This window comes from Gossypium arboreum, chromosome 4 (assembly GCF_025698485.1).
Source record: "Gossypium arboreum isolate Shixiya-1 chromosome 4, ASM2569848v2, whole genome shotgun sequence".
Lineage (NCBI taxonomy): Eukaryota > Viridiplantae > Streptophyta > Magnoliopsida > Malvales > Malvaceae > Gossypium > Gossypium arboreum.
Window position 1 is genome coordinate 102,208,439 of NC_069073.1, and position 6,466 is coordinate 102,214,904.

General features: G+C 38.9%; 1 non-coding gene across 1 annotated transcript; it reads right to left on the reverse strand.

The window, feature by feature from the left end:
- Nucleotides 1-348: 348 nt before the first annotated feature.
- LOC128292537 (small nucleolar RNA R71) lies at nt 349-455 on the reverse strand. Its single transcript, XR_008282522.1, has one exon. It is a non-coding gene; the product is annotated as a small nucleolar RNA R71 (small nucleolar RNA).
- Nucleotides 456-6,466: the final 6,011 nt, after the last annotated feature.

The window sequence follows — 6,466 nt, forward strand, 5'->3', positions numbered from 1 at the left end:
AGCATTGTTAGACCTGTTGTAGCTGAAAATACTTTTGAGCGAAACCTAACACTATTCAAATGATACAGCAATTTGTTCAGTTTGATGGTTTGTAGGATGAGGATCCCAACGTTCACTTAGCGAACTTCTTGGAACTATGCGATACACTTAGCGAACTTCTTGGAACTATGCGATACATTTAAAATTAATGGTGTTTCTGATGATGCCATTCGTCTTCGATTATTCCCTTTTTCATTGAGAAACAAAGCTAAATAGTGGTTGGACTCATTACCACGAGGGTCAATCACTACTTGGGAACAAATGATTGAAAAATTTCTATTAAAATATTTCTTGCCGGCTAAAACGGCCAAATTATGTAATGATATCTCTTCGTTTGTGCAGATGGACTTAGAAACTCTTTACGATGCATGGGAGAGATACAAGGAATTACGGAGAAGGTGTCCTCACCATGGGTTACCGCTTTGGCTTCAGGTTCAAACGTTCCATAATGGCCTGAATCATTCAACTCGACAAATGTTTGACGCAGCTGCTGGCAGAACCATCAATAATAAAACACCTAAAGATGCCCATGAGTTTATAGAGGAGATGTCACTGAATAACTATCAGTGGCAAGTCATGAGGACAAAACCAACAAAAACAGCCAGTGTTTATAATGTCGATTCGGTCACCATGCTCTCTAATCAGGTAGAACTCTTAAATAAGAAAATTGATGGTTTTCTTAGTTCTTCACAGGTTCACCCAGTAATGCAGTGCGAAGCAAGTGGAGGTGGAACAAGCTATTTGGAATACCAACTTTATGGCCACAACATGGATAACAAGTAGTTAAATTACATGGGTAATAATTCTCGATCTCAAAACAATCCATATAGTAACACTTACAATGCAGGTTGGAGGAACCACCCAAATTTCTCATGGGGAGGCCAAGGAACTAAAGACCACCTCTAAGCTACCAAAAACCACCCTACCAACAGGAAAAGAAGCCGAACCTTAAAGAGATGCTCTCAAAGTTTATATCGGTGTTAGAAACCCGTTTTTAGAACACCGAAATAGAACTTAAAAATCAACAAGTGTTAATCCAAGGGCTCGAAACTCAGATAGGCCAGCTTTCTAAACTAATCTCTGAACGACCACAAGGTAGTTTGCCAAGTAATACGGAACCCAACCCAAGGGAATAGCTCAATGCAATTAATATTCAAGATGACGAAGGAGTCGTTGAGCCTGAACCAGAACCGAGGCAAGAAACTGTGGTAAGCAAAGGTCAAGGTGAGGTAGGTCATAATAAAAACAAATCAGTGAATGTCGAATATAAACCTCGTGTGCCATACCCCAACGCGACAAGGTAAGACCACTCAGATGAACAATTTTGTAAATTCCTTAAACTCTTAAAAAAATTACACATTAACTTACCGTTTATTGAAGCTCTATCACAGATGCCAAACACAATGAAATTTTAAAAGGAGCTTTTAGCAAATAAGTGGAAGTTGGATGAGGCGTCGCATGTGGAGCTAAACGCAGTGTGCTCAGCTATTCTACAAAATAAGCTACCGAACAAATTAAAAGATCCAGGGGTTTTACAATTCCTTGCTTAATTGGTAGTTTAGAAGTTAATAATGCATTAGCTGATTTAGGGGCTAGTATTAACGTCATGCCCTACAAAATGTTCAAACAATTAGGTCTCGAGAAACCCAAACAGACTAGGATGAGCATTCAATTAGAAGATAAAACTATAAGATTTCCTAGGGGTATTATTGAAGATGTGCTAGTTAAAATTGATAAATTTATATTTCCCGTGGACTTCGTTGTTCTAGACATAGAAGAGGATAGCAACACTCCTTTAATTCTAGGAAGGCCTTTTTTAGCAACTGCTAAAACGATCATTGATGTTGGCACAGGTGAACTCACACTCCGTGTGGGAGACAAAACAAACACCCTTCAAGCTCACAATTCTAGCAACACATCAGAAATTAAAGGTGATCGTTTAAACCATTCTACTAAAACTAACAATATGGTACAACCTACTTGGCAGGAAATAAGTCTGAAGGAAGCACATGAGTCATTCTCAAGCAATAGTAGAGGACCTACTACACCAGAACACACGATAGAGGAGCTAGATGAATGGCAAACACATAAACCGAGAACACACGATAAACCAAAACTACACCAGAACAAGCTTGATACCTTTCCAAATCAACTTAAGGTTAGAGATAAAGTTTTACTAGATGTCGCAGATCCTCACATTGTCATTGTCAGACCGAATGAAGAAATCCTTTTTACGGTACTTAGTATTTTTCCATTCGGTACAGTTGAGGTAAGTCACCCCAAGTTCGACACTTTTAAGGTAAACAACACCCGTTTAAAACCTTAGTTTGATAAGATTGATAGCAGGAATGAGGAGTATAAACTCTTCGAACCACGATGACCATTCAACGGAGAGGTAAGTTGAGCTTAGACTATAAATAAGCGCTTCTCGGGAGGCAACCCGAGCACTAACTGTATTAACTTCTTTAAAATTTAGTCTACAACACCTAACTTACTAATGGAGCTCTTGAATACAGGTCTTCCACAGAGACACGGCCAAGCACACGGGCATGCTTAGGGACGTGTGAAAACAGGGCAACGATTTTCCCAAACACGAGCTACGATAAAACGCCACGACCGTGTGACATGGCTGTGGTCGAACCTGCCAAAACAACATGGGCATGCGACATGCCCATGTGGAAGAACCATGGATGAACCTTTTAAAATAGCATGGGCGTGCGACACGCCCGTGTCTAGCACTCGTGGTCGAACCTGTTTGATTGAAATGAGGGTAGGTCTACATACACGGGCGTGGGAGAAGCGAACAACACCAAACATAGCCGTGCGACACGACCGTTTGCACCCACACGCCCAAGGAACACGGGCGTGTACTAAATGTCAAACGCTCCTAAATTCAAAATTCGGGAATCATATGGGCTAAAATTGGGGAACACGGGCGCGTTACCTGGCTGTGTGCCCCAAAATCTATAAATAGGCTGCACTATTCATTGTCTTCTTCACCCAAAAACCCTAACTCTAGCCGCTGCAAGTCCACACACCATCCTTCGCATAATTGTGTGCTGCCTCCAACTCCATTTTTGACGTCCATTCTCCTCTTTTTAGCATTTGTTCACTCTTTTCTCGTTTATTCTTACTGATTTCTAGGGCTATTTATCATAATAATATGAATTGTTTCATGTTCCTTTCTTATTTTTATCATACAAATGTTATATCTAGAATAGTTATTATCTTTCTCATGTTAAAAATCTTACTCATTACGTGATTTCTCTACTCCATTTGACTAGTTTATGTAAATATTCATGATTTCTTATGCCTTTTGTGTTGAAATTTTTGTTCAACCATACAATATTCTTTGCAAAAAAATTTTTAGTTATTCATGCTACTATTATGTAATGCCACAAAAGTATGGATTAGTTTAATTAAAATTGTTAAGTGTTGATAGTTGTGGCTGAAATTATTATTTTTATTTAAAATTTATATTCGTTTTACTTTGACCACTCATCAAGACACTTGATAAAAAGGCCATGTCATCTTCACGTGGTAAAAAGCCTACTGTCCCTGCTTCAAAGAAAAGGAAGGGAGCGCCATCTTCCTCGGGTCCTATCACAGAAATTCGTCACCCTTTCTTGAGGTTCCCCAACGGGCCCCAAGAAGAACTATTCCAAATACTCTGAGCTCAACCTTTAATTGCAGGCCGCTGCATCGACTAGGCTGCGGTAGAACAAATTCAGTTGGCTGAAGTGATTCGGGCCCTCCTAACCACCGACCCTTGGGAGCTTTTCTTTGGGATCATTGAGACGATGTATCTCAAGCTTATGATGGAATTATGCTCCACATTTCATCTTCAGACTGTGATGATGAACTACGACGATCTAATTTCGCCTAGGTAGATTAGTCCACCAGCTCAGCGTCCCAGAATTCGGTGTGGCACTGGGTTTATATACGAAAGAATTCAAGGAGGAGAATGATTTACATACCCTCAACCGCCACATCCATCGTTCTCATTCACGGTACTGGGACACACTAGTACCAGGTGGGGCCACCTACAATCCTAGTCGCTCCAAGGCATCGGCTCTCCCTCCATCTCTGAGGTACCTACATGCCATTTTGGCTCACACGATTATAGGAAGGCGAGAGAGCACCAGCCTCGTCAACACTCACGACGCATAATTTTTATGGTGTATGTCACACGGGCATGTCATCGACCTTGCCTATTTCATTGCCTTCGCAATTCAGCACCAGACGGATTGGCATAGGAAGGGGGTCATCTCCCTTGGCCTCTATGTTACTCGGTTGGCTCGAAACTTCGGGCTCCTCATCACCGCCGCCCAAGAATCATCCTTAACCCTCATTGGCCAGATGTCTCCACAAGGCATCTCGAGCATGCTTAGCATGAAGATGATCGAAAAGCGCCGAGGAACCTACCCTCCTCAATATCGTCTCACCCAATCTACCTAGGAGGAGGCCTACGAGGACATTCCTGATTATGTCCCTCCACAGCACGAGGACCCCCGCCTCAGCCACCACCACCCTCTCGTCCAGTTCATGCGGCGGCTTCATATGCTGACATCTCTAAGCGCCTCACTCAATTTGAGCAGTAGTGTTTTCAACGATTTGACAACATTAATGCTACTCTACAGCAGATTTGTCAGCACCTCCACATCTCATCGCCAGTTCCACCTCGTAAACCATCCAACGATGAAGATGTTTAAAAACATTTATTTATTATTTTATGTTTTTAATTTTTATTAAAACTACTTTTTATTTTTATTAAGATTTTAGAATTTTATTTTATTATCAATTTTGGTTATTTCATTAAGAGTAATTATTCTTACTAATATCCCCTAAAAAGTTCCTGATTTTATCACAATTATATAGAGCCCCTAAGCTCATCATCGCATAGGAATTAAAAACTCCACCGGGAAATGTTCTCCACTACTGCCATGTCCTGATCGACTATGACCATAGCTACCACTAGATATAATATTCTTTTGGCGTAGGACTTATGGACTAATGAACCTCTACCATTGCCGGAGTATCCTCCTCCACTCTCGCACCGATTACTCTCCAAAACTCTAGTTCGAGGAATTCATCATACAGGAAGTTTCACTTCTCTCCTTATCTTCTTTCTATATTCTTATATCTATTGTTGTACATTGAGGGCAATGTACATCTTAAGTGTGGGGGGTATTTACTTCATTTCCCTATCAGAAAAATCCCTGAATGACTACCTTGTTCTCTTGAAAAGCTTTCATATCATATTTAGGATAAATTTTAATTGATTTATGATTTTGATTGATATATCTTGAATTAAAACATAGGCATTTATGCATTGATTGTTTAAACTTTAAGACATTAGAGAATCAAGCATGATAAGTTGATTTTTAAGAATTTAAAATCTTAGGTTGTTTCCCCAAAGTTTAGGTATTACTTTGAGTTGGAATTCATAAGTTTTAAACATCAAAAAACCATAATTTTTGTGAGATTTTTGAGCCTTTTGAGCATCTATTAATTCTTTCATGCTCACTTTTATTATTTGCTTGAGTGCGTCAGTATTGAACTGTTATTCTAGAACTTGCTTGATTATGCATGTCAAGACCACACCATTTGATTTGATATGTCAAAATGATTAAGGTACTTAGGATTAACCCACTCATGCCATGAAAAGCCTACCTCCATGATTAACCCCTAGTAAACCCCCTTGAGCCTAACAAGCCATTTCTTGTATTACCCTTAATATTAACCCTTAACCCATTTTTTGTTGAAATCCCCTCAATTATTTTTTTCCCTATTTTTGTCGAAATTTGAGTTGAATAAATTGCTTAGCTATGTCTTGTTCTTAATAGTTAGTCTATGTTATTTAACTTGTTCTTAATTAAAAAAAAATGTGTATACATCTTAATAGTAGTAATCTTTTGAGCTAAAGAAGTTAAATTCCATATCCTGAGAAAAAGCTCTGTTGTACGCAATTGATGACTAGCTATTTTTCTAGTTAGGCAAAATTTTCAAGTCAATCTCAATTCTAATCTTTTCTTTCAGCTTGTAACCACACCCCTAACCAAGCCTCAATACAACCCTCTAACGACCTTTTGATTGATGTATCATCTCAAATTATAGTGGTGGAGATTTGATTTTCATGGAAGCCTATGGTAATGACTTTTCATTATTGACTATTGAATGCTTCATTTATTATCCTTAAACACCTCGAGTGATTTGAGTGAATTTTTAGTGAGAATGTAAAACTCTGTGACATTTTGAATACAAGGTAATTACCTAGATGAGGGGAGACACCTATGTTTTCGGAATAAAATGTTCAACTTGGAATGATTAAAACTGTGATGCTCTTTTAGTTGAATTCTCAATGTATGATTACCTATGGATTATTTTGAGATATTATCAATAGAAATTATAAATTTAGAAGAATTTA